This window comes from Ambystoma mexicanum, chromosome 2q (assembly GCF_040938575.1).
Source record: "Ambystoma mexicanum isolate Mex_15411 chromosome 2q, UKY_AmexF1_1, whole genome shotgun sequence".
Lineage (NCBI taxonomy): Eukaryota > Metazoa > Chordata > Amphibia > Caudata > Ambystomatidae > Ambystoma > Ambystoma mexicanum.
Window position 1 is genome coordinate 621,876,408 of NC_090924.1, and position 13,375 is coordinate 621,889,782.

At 46.9% G+C, this 13,375-nt stretch overlaps 1 protein-coding gene across 5 annotated transcripts in view; it reads left to right on the forward strand.

Moving 5' to 3' along the window:
* Window positions 1–13,375, forward strand: part of BFAR (bifunctional apoptosis regulator) — a 799,780-nt gene that overhangs the window by 175,437 nt on the left and 610,968 nt on the right. For 3 of the 5 annotated variants that reach the window (XM_069647783.1, XM_069647787.1, XM_069647785.1), the window contains exon 2: window positions 2,005–2,056. The exons of the other annotated variants lie outside the window; for them this stretch is intronic. The gene's annotated coding sequence lies outside the window, so the exon portion shown is untranslated. The remainder of the gene's footprint in view (window positions 1–2,004; window positions 2,057–13,375) is intronic. 5 annotated transcript variants of the gene reach the window in all.

The following is a 13,375-nucleotide window of genomic DNA, read 5'->3' on the forward strand; positions in this document are numbered from 1 at the left end:
ATGACTGGTGCCAACTGGAAGTGCAAACTGTACTGCTCGAGGGAATTTCCACCAAGAGGAGCTCTACAAAACGCGTTCATAGTGGACTGGGAATTTCCACTCCTGTATGTGTTTCCTCCAGTCCCTGTGATTCCTCACGTACACAGGAGGTTAAGAAAGTTCAGGAAATCCATGATCCTAGTTGCTCCTGATTGGGCCAGGAGGACGTGGTACCCAGAAATTCTGGACATCTCCCTCTGCCCTCCCATACGTCTTCCACAAAGAGAGGCTCTTCTCTCGCGAGAGGGGGGTCGGCTTCTCCATCCGGATATCGGGACGCTCAGCCTTCACGCATGAATTCTGGGAGGCTGAACTACAAGGATTAGGACCTCCCGGACGACATACTGGAGATTTCGCTTTCGGTCAGAAGGCCAACAACTAAATCCTTGTACCGCTGCCACTGGAATAAGTTCTGCAGCTGGTGTAGAGATGAGAATGTTGATCCTTTTACAAGTAATACACTGACTGTGTTCTCCTTTTTATTACATCTGGCAAATCTGGGGCTCCAGATTGGTACCGTCAAGGGATATATTCGGCGGCGCTTTTTATTTTTAAGCACACTTCAGAGGAAGTCTCTTAAGGATTCCTCTAATAGTACAATTCTTAAAGGGACTGACAAATATTTTCCCTTCAATCCCATTTCACTTTGGGATCTCAACTTAGTTTTTTAAAAATTTTTTATGGAAGCTCCTTTCAAGCCTTTATACTCTTGTCCTTTGAGGCTACTAATTCTAAAAACCATATTTTTAGTAGCAATTACATCTGCCTGACTGGTGAGTGAGCTACAGGCTTTATCCTGCAAGCCTCTTTACACTATACTTTATAAAGACAAGGTGGTACTGAAAGTGCAGCCCACTTTTCTCCCCAAAATTGTCTGAGTCATCTCACTCCGAAGATAACGTTACCATCTTTTTATCCTCTTCCACATCCTGGGAAGGAAGAGGAAAGGCTTCACAGGCTTGACCCTAGACGTGCACCAAGCTTTTAAATGTTCAGAATGACAAGGTTAAGACAGGATGACCAGTTATTTGTGGGCTATTCAGGTCACAAATTGGGGTTGGCTATTATCAAACAAACTCTATCCAGATGGATTATACTGACAATATCAAATGCTAAAAACTGCCGGGGAAAGCTACTCCATAACACCGAAGAGCTAATTCGACTAGGGGCATGGCAACTTCTTCTGCTTTACAGAGGGGAATTCCAATAAGGGATGTATGTGCAGCTGCCACTTGATCGTCTGTACACACCTTCACTAAATATTATAGTTTAGACTCCCCTTCGGCTCAAGATTCTGCATTTGGCAAAGCAGTGTTGAATTCAGTACATACACAACCATAAAAAATTCCTATCAAACTAAATTATACTACCACCTCCAAATTACTTAAACTGCTTTGGGAGTGTATCAAAGATGAGGAATATGTGGGAGGATATATTACATTCGAAGGACAAGTTACTTACCCCTGGTTAACATTCTTTCGACTGGATGTTCCTCCCACGTATTCCTTATTGCCCCACCCAACCTACCTTGCAGTAGAATTTCCCTTGTGGTTGCAGTCTACGCTCTCTCAGGGGAGTAACTGTCTAACACAAGATAAATGCTTCTGCCGTAAAAATGTAACTGAGGCCAACGGGTGCTGAGCTTGCTACATATACCTGCGGTGATGTCGACATCGGGACTGAGACCTTCGAGGGACATTGAGTCGATGGGCATCGAAAGAAAGGTACCTGGGGTAAGTAACTTGTTCATCTATGTCGAAGCGGTTTGGGTGTTTTCCCTCAGATATTGTCTCCATGTTATACTCTGCCTTCCCTGTGTTCTGTACCAACTTTTCCAACCAGACACATGCACAATATATATTTTTCCGGCAGATTACCCTCATTCTTTACCCATTGTTGTAATGCCCTTGATGCTTTAGTTATATTTCTGAGCGGCCAGGTAATCTGATTCTCCCCTTGTTTCAGATTGATATCCTTTAATCCCACCAGTTTCTCTGTCAAGACCTGCAGATTTAGGGTAAGTATCCGAATGTACTGATCACTATATACAGTTTTCCTGCACTCAAGTGACTACTTTCTCCAAGCAAAGATTGGTTCCAAAGAAGTAATCTAATGTAGTGGCTTTATTCCCCCATGGACCATGTGCATTGACCCGGACAGTCTCCTAGTGTGCGCCCTTTATACATCAATCAGTCCCAGTCTCTTAACACAGTAACCCAACGTTTCCCTTTCTGGTTACCTTTTGGGTTTATGCATCTTACTATTTGGTTTCTCACATTCGTAGTGTGGGCACCTGTCGTAATCTCAGAAGCCCTCAATTTAAATCGCCTCCCAACAGCATGAATTTGCCCTACTACTTGTGCCCAACTTGCACAAATTGTATAAATGTCCGCTTGTATCTCATCCAATGACTAGCCATCAGGTGATGCATAGATATTTTTCACTAAAGTCGCTATTTGGACAGTATCCCCATTCCACCTCTATGGCGAAGATGTTTTAGTGCTCATTATAAAATGAACACTCGTCACTGGGACAGTCTGTTTAATTCCTATGATTAAGCCTCAATATGGTCGCCGTCTTACCCCCTTTTCCACCAATTGCTGATGTAGTGTAAAGCCCTCCATGTGAATACTGGCGGTTAGCCAAGTTTCCTGCAAAAACGCAACGTCCAACTCCTCCATAAGAGGATGTGACCCACTATTCCGCAGCAAATGTTAAGGACCTCTAGTGTTCCAACTTAAAATTTTGACTAATCACTTGCTTTCTACCAACTGTCTCATCAAAAAACATTTTGAACGATTCCCAGGGTATAGCATCTTGCAATACTGCCTCATTAGCCAGCCCCTCGGTCTTAGAACTTGGGTTGCTTCCCCTTGTGGGCTTCACCACCTGAGTTGTTTCAATGTGTCTGGGGCACAAACCACAGAATCCTGCGTTCTCAATAGAGCCTATATGGTTGCATATCAGAGCAGATACCTCTACTGTGGCTCAATGCACACGTACAAGGTTTCCACCCTTAATGTGAACCGGTTCAACAAAGCTAAAATCGGCAGTGCTCAGCTTGATGCTGGAAATGCATCGGAGGGACAGGGCTTCCGAATCCTTGTCCTTTACTGGGTGTTTTTTTTTTTTGTGGTGGTTTCCGCGCAGGAGTTCATGTGGGACTCCTGGCAGTGCAGCTCTTTTGGTTTCGTGTACAGATCCATGGGATACCCTTATGTCACCCATGGGTGGGGTTGCAATCCTGTGCCCCTAGTGTATGTTTATGAGCACCTGTGTGTGGCCCACAGAGCAGGGTAAGGGCTGCTGGCAGCTCCATGCTGAATTGACAGGTGCCCTGAGCATCCTCCATTTTGGGATGCCCAGGCCCTATCATTGGAATCGGTAGATTCCTGATGGAAACAAGATGGCCCCCATGGCCACTTGTCTTCCATCGCTGGTTATCTTGGTTTTCCTGAAGTCCAAGGAAGCCCTGACTCTGTCCATTCCCCCTGACTGGCTGTTCTGTGGAAGTTCCATATATGGTAGTCTGGGGAAGTGCAGACCAGACTGGCTGGAGCCTTCCCAACAACCGTATGTTGTGGGTACGCATGTGGGTGGGACCTGGGTGAATGGAATGTGTGACGAATACGCATTCTATGTTGTGGATGTCTAGTTTCTGGTGTTTCTCACAATGAATGAGACAGCCCTGCCCGAAACTTGTATGAATGCAGTGTGTAGTGTTGAATGGCGTGGTACTTGTCCATTTGATATTCTGTGTTGAGTGTCTGGATGGAGAAGAATGGGCCTGAATGCACCGAGTGCCTGATTGGCTGGCTGACTGACTGCATGAATGCCCTTCCGAGTGATTGGTTGCCTGAGTGTGACCCAGCAGAATGAATTGGAGATCAATAGTGTATCTGGGGGCCTCTCACTGCTAGAATTCGTTCAGACGCTGGACCTGAAACTGACATTGAAACTGAAGCTTACCCTTGAAGCCCTGCTGGAAGAGAAGTATTGCTGCTCCTCTACTTCATCGATCTGAAAGCTGCTGTCTTCAAGGATTGATCCATAGAGGACCTGGTTAGGCGCCCTGGTCCCGAGCTATGAGGGACCATCGTGCCCTGCTAAACTTTGCCGAAGCGCCCTGGAAATCGGCCTACGAAAGACTGTCAGCTGGATACTGGGACCGCCGACGAGAAACTGAGATGCACCGGACAGCCGTCCACCGTCGTCGACCAGGTTTTGCAGGTTTGCTATAACCGCTGGAGGCCCGTTAAAGTTAGTTGCCCAGAAGCGGGGACTGCTTGATGTTGTGCCGTCGACGACTGGAGCCGCAACGCTCCTTTGCTTAAGACATTTGATCCCCAGGCGTGCTCGTCCACACCTCCGACTGCCTTATCCTGTCAGAGAAGGCCAGGCCGTCGATGCGCCGAGGAGCATCCCCGGTGGGTTTCCTGCCACCCAAAGACCGTAGAGACGCCAGGCGACTAGACGCCCTTGCTGAGCCAAAGTTCTTCACAAATTCTTTGTGGTCCTGAACTATTGATATTGAGGTGCCACGCACGCCTCATTGCAGGACGTCTTCAACTCGCTGTCAACGAGCACTGTCCGGACTGAAGCTGCTGCCTTAACGCCATCAAACCTTTCATCGAGGATCATCGACACCAAGTTAACTTTCTCTTCTGGTTTTGTATAAGGTTATCTCTGGATTATTTTCGTCTGACCGCACTCCGATCATTTGGATCTCAATCACATCTGGCCGGGGCATATTTTGTCGTTACCCATCGTGTCCAAATGATCATGACCCATCACATCTTTATCCATCCCCGCCCCTTGAATGCAGTTCTCCAGGGAGTCAATCATTATTTCTTGCTTCTTAACTTCTTCTAGGATGACTCCACATAGTTTCAGCTGTATTTTTACAGCAAACTGTAAGACACATTCGGATACATTGGTGTTATTTATGGGGGTCTGACAAATTGCTATTGGCAAGTCTATTTGAGGTATTCCCTTGTTCTCCTTCGTTGTCAAGGTCTGTGCTAGTGAAGAGATTTGGTGAGGCCGATAGCCACAGCTGACTAGGGTGAGTCGCTGTAGGTCTTTGTTCTATCTCTAATTTGGATGGTGATATGCATCTCAGCTCATTTGCTGCAGACGCAGACCTGTTTGCGAGCACCATTGTGTGTACCACCGCTCTCTCCGATGCAGTTGTGGCCTGCTCTTCCCAGTTTACATCCAGCATAGCATTGAAGGTTATAGTCCCTTGTAACCGGTAGCACAGGGCCAATAACAAGTTATCGTCTATGTGCCCATAATCTGAGTTGGGGCCACTTTGAGGCACCATATTTGTTGTCACTGTGTCAACCCATTTTGGATTTTTGTCTGTTGCACCTGCAGGTTGGTAATATTTCGTAATTTTTCCTTTAATCACCATATTATCATATTCGTTGTTTGTTCCTGCTGTCACTGACAGTCTGTACTCGACGGGCCTGACCGGTGTGGGATTCTTCTCCCTCCTAATCGGGAGCCTTCTTTTCATAGGGATTGCCTAGTATAGACTTTTGGTTGCCTGGCTTTGTTATTTTTTTTCCAACATATCTGTCGCAATATTTTATCGAGGGCAATCGGTCACATGGCAAGGGGCATGCGGTACTCGCGGGTTCGAGCAATAGGTCTTTCACGTACTCCCCTTTAGGCGGACTATGCGGCATCTTGCTAGTTTATCTCACTCTGCACCTTCCTCTCGGCTTTTCAACCACTCGATCACCTTGTTTTGGCATTCTTCTGTGGACCGGTTTGCTGAATTTCTCCCCTGCCATTTTCCATTTTACCTGCTATACCATGGTATACCACTTCCAGCCACTTCTCCGCGCTGTTTGGGGGAGTTATATACAGTGTTTGAGATTGCTCACACTGCTCGGCTCCTCCTCCAACAATAGCAACTGTAGACACACTGCAGCTTCCCTCCGCCACGGTACACCACTTCTTTGCACTTTTCTGAACACTTTCTAACACTGTGACAGTCCAGGGACTAACACCAGAGCCGTTTACCTGACCTTTGCCAGCAGGCGAGTCAGGCAATTGAAAATAACTGCACACACCTGGTTCCCCTTTACTTTCCCCACAGGGATAAAAGGCGGAGCACGAGCGCACACTACGAGCAAGGCCGAACGTATGAGAAAACGGTTACACTGGACCTTTAGTTCAAACGAGGAGAAAGGCGGCGAGACCTAGAGGGAAGGAGTAACTGCCCTTGCCCTTTTCAACCCAGACCTGTGATACCTCCAAAAGGGAAATCATAAGACCGGGATTCACAGCTGGCGTGTGGAGTAATCCATGTCAACGGTGCGCACAGGGGCCTCCTGTATTGATGGCACAGTCAGGGAGGCATGCTGTCTACCGTGGTATTGTCCGTGACTCCAGAAGCAAGACAAGCCAACTGGTTCAGCACAGCCGGTGAGTCAGAGGAAGCTGATGGCAAACCAAACTGTGTTTGAGCCCAAGGTTGCAAGTGGCAACATTATATAAACACAAGGAACTTGGGAACAACAAACGTGTGTTTTTGAACTTTTGGGAAAGCCCAGACAAGGGCCAGCTGCAGAGTGGTCAGGTGCCACAGGAGTGCTCATTCAAAGGACTCACTGGCCCGTTTTGTTTTGTGTTCAAACTGCAAGTACCAGAATTCCCTAGCAATGGGCGGCGTGATGTCAGTTGTCCTACAAGGGTCACATCAAATCCCTTGTACCATCAAAAGTCTCTGATCCATTGCCAAGAGAAAGATAGGAAAAGGGAGAACCACACTTTCTGATGAGATGAAGCGAATCATGACCTGTTAGCCATCTTTAACAAAGTTCATGAATTTCTATATGACCCCGACGGAGGGATTCCAAAGTAAAAGTTAAGAGCAGTAAATCTTGCTTTGCGATAGTATTGCTATTCAAAGTGAAGGGGCTCAGTGAACCTGACAGAGGGAGGCCCACGTTGCCAGAAGGATCTGAACCCGGCGAAGGGAGATCCAAAGGACGAAAAACAATCTCCTAATATGCAAGATCACCATAGGAACTTTTTTTTTTAAAAATCCAGCATGCCTTTTTAAGGCACAAGTCTTTTTTGTTAAAAGACTTGACCCCTGAAGGTTGAAATCGTTGAATGGAATTGGAAGCCTTGTGCTGGAGAGGCCCAGGAGTGTGCTGTGCTCAGGAGTTCCGCTTTGTTCCGTGCTTAAAACTGGGAAGGATGACCCAGCCAGACCATCCAGACTAATCATTTTGTGAACACTTCTTCCTTTTCTGGTGAACATTGTGCCACAGTCTTCTCTAACTTAGTGGTAAGGATTGGCAATATGTTTTATTTTTTTGTATAGGCCTTTTTTATTTGACAAGACGCTACTAGGACTACCTAATTATTTGATGGTTGTAGCTTGCTCCCATCTTAGCTTTAGATCAGGGGTTTTTCTCACCCGTGCATACAGTTTAATAAACATCCTTGAACTGTGATCACTTGTGTCCGTCTTTATTGTTGCCACCATGAGTTCCTTACAGTGGCCTCCAGCTCGAAATATACTGTAATGACGCGCATCACAGTTTTGGTGTTAAAAAACCAAAAGAATGGAAGATTTGGTACTGTGAAAGCAGCCCTCCGAGTATTTGATGCCAAAAATGATAATCGAGGCGATACTAACCATGCATACATTTTACTTTACCAAACCTCCCAAGTACAGGAGAAGAAAATCAAAGATTTTGAACTCCTATAGGCTAATGGTACACTGTAAGACTTCCATTTCAGATGATGCCTAAACACCTACCCTAATGAAGGTGTGGCTTTTCAAATCTGATATGTAGTCTCAACGAATATTTAAAGGCAAAGGCTCTAGCAAAGAGCACTCGCCCCTTTACAGATTCATTATTAAAATGGCATAGGTGGAACAATGTGCATAGGTCAGTAAGGCCTGTTTATAAGAGAATTTCAAAAAAGGTAGCAGGCGCTTCTCTCCAGAAAGAACATGGCATGATAACCTGTTCTGAGATGAGTTTGCAGCACACGCTTTTTGCTTGCTGTACCTTTCACAGATGGGGAAATATCCGTTTGCATATCAGTCTTTGTCCCAGGGAGGCACAGCTTCACCTCACTAATGAGGCCCAACAAGGCTGAAACGCGTGTATGGTGTTGCTGGTGGTACTCTTGTTCAGAGAGGACTTGCCATAGCATTTTGGTGCTGGACTGCCCATGTGGGCGGGACAAAGAATGATATGAATAGTTCCCATCTGCGAAAGGTACAGTGAGCAAAAAGCGTGTGCTGCAAACTCTCATCTCAGAACAGGTTATCATGCCATGCTCTTTCTGGAGAGGAGCGCCTGCTACTTTTTTTTTTAATCTGTTTATAAGTGAAGCATCTGGAAGAATGTTTCTAAAAAAGATTGGGAGAAGTGCGTGTGTCGGTTCAGACATTTTCAAGATCTGTACTTTGGTCATGCAATGTGACCCCTTTTATTTTTAAGCGGGGGGGGGGGAATTCACCCTGAACTATTACTCCCCTAACCCCACATAACCATATACATTTAGGTCTATGGTCGAATTCGACTTTTATTTTTATTTGGGGGTGTTCCCCCAAATTCCCTGTTCCCCAAATTCCCTGTTTCCCCATGCTTTTAAGCCTACCGCATATACATTTTAAACCAAAAATTCCATATTTATACATTTTCGTTATTACAGCATTCTATGCAATTTAATTAGTTAAAATCACTGCATACCTCAAAGTGTACTAATGTGTGGTGACTCGCCGAAAGAAACCTAACCGTGCCTAAGGTGCATTTGTTGCCGTATAAAAAAACTCTTAAGAAATGTTATATAAAATTACCAGAGATGATGCCGATTTTAATGTAATTACACTAAATGCTTATACATGCAGCCAGAAATGTAGGTTCATATAAAAAAAACATGTGCCAACTATAAAAGTAAAACACTGAAAAGATTCCTATGCTGCTTCGTGCAGTGGCGTAATCGCAGTATTAAGGATACAGAGACATGGAGTCTACATTCAGCCTTTAGTATGGCTTTAACGAGTAAGCAATTCTATGACAAGACAGGAGGCTCGCATTATGCTATGTCTTTCTTTATTACTGCCAACTCAGCATTTTAAAGGTTCAACTTTTAACTTTTCCTTTTTTTTTTTTTTTTACATAACTTAGGAAAAAACAAATGTAAAAGTTACAAGTTTCTTGTCCGAACAAAATTTCACAGAAGCTCTGTGAACCATCAGTCCCATGATCCCGAGGTCCTTTGTAGTCCTGACCTCCTCTAACCCACCAATCCGGGCATAGGTCATGGTATAAACTCTCTGCCCCCTCAGGTCCCTTCCTCTTTCTTTTTGCTGCCTCAGTGAGATAAGTGCTTACCTATATTTTTATTATGTTTACAGTTGGGCACTATTCTTGTGTGTTTCTGTGAGGATTTATAACGATTGGTTGTGTACTACAGAACGTTGTGTGGTAGTCGCCGTTCAGATTATTTATTAGCGCGTACCTGTTTTCATACAGCGCGTTCTTCCCCGGCCCGTTGGAAGGAGAAGCGGGGTGGAGCCGCGAGCAAAGCCGCTCGTCGCAGGCAGCCACCCCGCTCGCCATGTGTGGTACCACAAGTTCGATCCCTAAGTCCGCGCTAAGCGTTATGAATATCTTTCATAACAGGAGTGCTGCAAATGTTTAATGCGCGCGTTACGCTCTCCGTGTGAGGTACGCCGCCGTATACGCGAGCACTAGGACACAGCGGCGCGTGTTCCTGCATACGCGCGTATGCTTTCAGTCGGCTCCGGCCGCCGCATATGAGGGTTATAGGACCCAGCGGGGCAGCCTTCCTCCTGAACTTTCCCGTCATTCCCCTCGGCTCGCCAACGTTCCTTCTCATTGCAAACGGAACGTTTGTAGAGAGTCGTGGGGTTCGAGTGCGGAGAAATGAAATTTGGTTTAAAAAAAAAAAATAGCCAGATTTGCACGCTAACGGGTTCTAGTGGGCATTTGGAATACCGCACAAAACGAAGCTAGAAAAGCGCAGAGTGGTGGAATAAAACGACCTCTGCTGGAGAGTCTGATTTATAGCTGATTCCCAAGAAGTTAGCTCTGCTAGCACATTAATATGGCTCATTCATCACACCCAGGAGACTCCCACTCCACTTCTCCTGAATGGAGTGAGCAAGAGTGGGACGATGACCACGCATGGCAAGAGGACGATTTGTCTCTCAGCTTTAAAAAGGTGCTAGGGGATTCCCTCGCACAAGCAGTCTCCCAAGGGGTGCAACCGTTGGCGCAAAGGTTAGAAATGCTAGAAGCAAGCATGGCTGAACAGCGAGAGCATTTAGCAGCCAGAAAAAGACGGGCAGATAGCCCTGGGGAGGGAACATCAGCTGGACACCCTAGTAAAAGGGTTGACAAAAAGGGGTGTAACAAACCCCGAGAGAGCCTAGACTCTTTGACCCCCGCGGGCGCAGATGAGAGGGACAACACTGTTCCCCACAGTCGGAGCAACCCTGTCGCCAGATTAAAGGAAGCTTTTCTAGCTAAGATGGCTGAGTGTCATGATAGACCCCCTACCCTAGGGGTGGATAATTCAAGGGATTTTGAGGAAGGCTATGCCCCCAATGATGAAGGAGGCGAAGAGGAAGATATAGCGGAGCCCATAGCGCAAAGTACACACAAAGATGAAGACAACATCATTGACATGTTCGACCCGGAAACTATTAGACACCCTAAATCATCTGAATGGGTGCCCTCGCCCAGAGTGGCATTGTATATGTCACAGCACATCAGAAAACCGCTAGACAGAGAAGTCCGATCCCGTATGCGATCGGAGTGCCCTAGGCCTGAGTTACCGGGAAAATTAGCGGATGCACCAGATTTAGACCCAAAGATGGTCACCTTTGTTACTAAATCCGCACAAGACATTAGGAAAGGCGTGGATCGCGCTTGGAGGGGTTGCCAAGACAAGCTCCTGGATTTGGCAGGACCGCTTGCAAAAATTATGGATTTGGCAGAGAAAGCAAAAGACACCAGTACCCCGGTAGATGTCCAAGCTTTAAGTAACTGGGCCCAGAGAGCGGTGTGCTTATTAGGAAACGCCAACTGCGCACTATCATCAGAGAGGAGAAGAGGTGTTCTCTTGAAAATTGACAAGAAGCTTAGCGACCTGGCCACATACGAAGCCGGGGAGGGCGCCAAAGGTCTACTTTTTGGTGAATCCTTCGCTAAGGAAATGTCCCAGTTTGTGGGAACATACACGGCCCTTGAAAGAGCCCAAAGCTCGATAAGAAAGATTTTCCCAGGGCGTGTTTTTGCCGGGACCGGACGTTCTAGAGGTCGCTCGTCCGGTCGTTTCAACTATCAACGAAGGCCTCAAGGTCCACGCGCCCAATATTGGGAAGGGTGTCAGCAAGACACCTTCTTCCCAGCAAGAGGAAGACATCCGAGAGGTCACGGGGGAAGAGGCTCCTTCCGTCAACACAGTGCAGCAGGCGGTGAGTACACCAAATGTTCCTATCGGAGGAAGAACTCTCCTCTTCCTGCAGCAGTGGCAAGCTTTATCGAGCGATGCTTGGGTTTCACAGGCAGTAGCAGGGCTACATCTAGATTTCACAGATATCCCCGTGCAACACAGGGAACCTTTCCCCATTCGCATGAATCAGGAAGAACAGGCGCTTTTGCACAGCGAATTAATAAGTTTGGCAGGCAAGAATGCGATAGAGCGCGAAACCATGGTAGATCAAGGATTTCTCAGCAGCATGTTTTTAGTGCGCAGGGGAGAAAAAATTCGTCCTGTCATAAACTTGAAGGATTTGAACAGCTGGTTAGTGTACAACCATTTCAAGATGGAGGGCATTCACCTCCTTCGAGACCTATTGCGTTCTGGAGATTGGTTAGCGCGTCTGGACCTCAAGGACGCATACCTAGCGATTCCGATAGCGGCAACCTTTCGGAAGTATCTGCGATTCCGATGGGCGAAAGAGATCTGGCGCTTCACATGTCTTCCATTCGGTCTAGCGTCAGCCCCATGGGCCTTCACGAAAGTGAAGAAGCCGGTAGCTGCAGCTATCGGCGAGCGAGGAGTACGGATGATTATCTACCTGGACGACATCCTAGTGATGGGATCCACCAGGGAGACTCTCGCGAGAGATGTACGGTGGATTTTCAATTTCCTATCTTCTCTAGGGTTCTTAGTGAATTTAGAGAAATCACAATTGTCACCAGTGCAGAGACTGGAATTTTTAGGCTTCACCATAGACACAGTGAAGGCGATCTTGGAGCTCCCAGCCCACAAAGTGAGGGCGATAAAGAAAGAGCTCAGGGTCGTGATAGCGAAACAATTTATTTCCCTTCGGAATCTGGCCAGAGTAGTGGGGTTGCTTGCAGCTTCTATTCAAGCCATTTTCCCGGGTCCATTGCACTATCGAGCGTTGCAGAGATTGAAAATAAAGCACCTCCGCAGAGGCTTGAAATACCATCAGATAGTGGGTCTGGATCAGGAAGCCATAGCAGAACTCCAATGGTGGTTAGAAAATATGGAAGCCTGGAACGGGAGGGCGATTTTCGGAGACGTGCCAGAGCTGACCATAGAGTCAGATGCGAGCAGGACAGGCTGGGGAGCCAGGTGTGCTCAGATTCAGACAGGGGGGAAATGGTCGGAGGAGGAGTTAAGTCTTCACATAAATTGTCTCGAGCTTCTGGCAGGCTCGTTCGCGGTTCGAGCCTTTACGAAGGACAGAGTCAGATGTTGTGTACTGCTGAAGATGGACAACATTTCAGCAGTCCGTTACATCAACAAACTAGGAGGCACGAAATCCAAGCTACTAGCGGAATTAGCGAAGAATTTCTGGCATTATTGCCTGCAGAACAACATTGCAGTAACCGCAGAATATCTTCCAGGGAATCAAAACAGTATAGCAGACTGGAATTCTCGATATCTTGTGGACTCCAGCGATTGGAGGCTACACCCCAGGATATTCAAGCGTCTTCAGGAGATATGGGGACCCCTAAACATAGACCTATTTGCCTCCCGGCTGAATGCTCAGACTCCGCGATATTACAGCTGGAGAATAGACCCGGGGGCAGCGGGTACAGACGCATTCCTACAACCTTGGAACGGAGCACTTCATTACGCCTTTCCCCGTTCCTGATGATCACGAGAGCTCTAGCCAAAGTCCGCAGAGACAAGGCAGAACTGGTGGTAGTGTTGCCTTGCTGGAGAGCTCAAGCCTGGTTTCCAGTAGCGATGGAACTTTCTACGGATTTTCCGAGGTTAGTTCCGAGCCTGCAGGACCTTCTACTCGATCCATCCGGTCGGACCCACCCGATGATAGAAGCAGGAT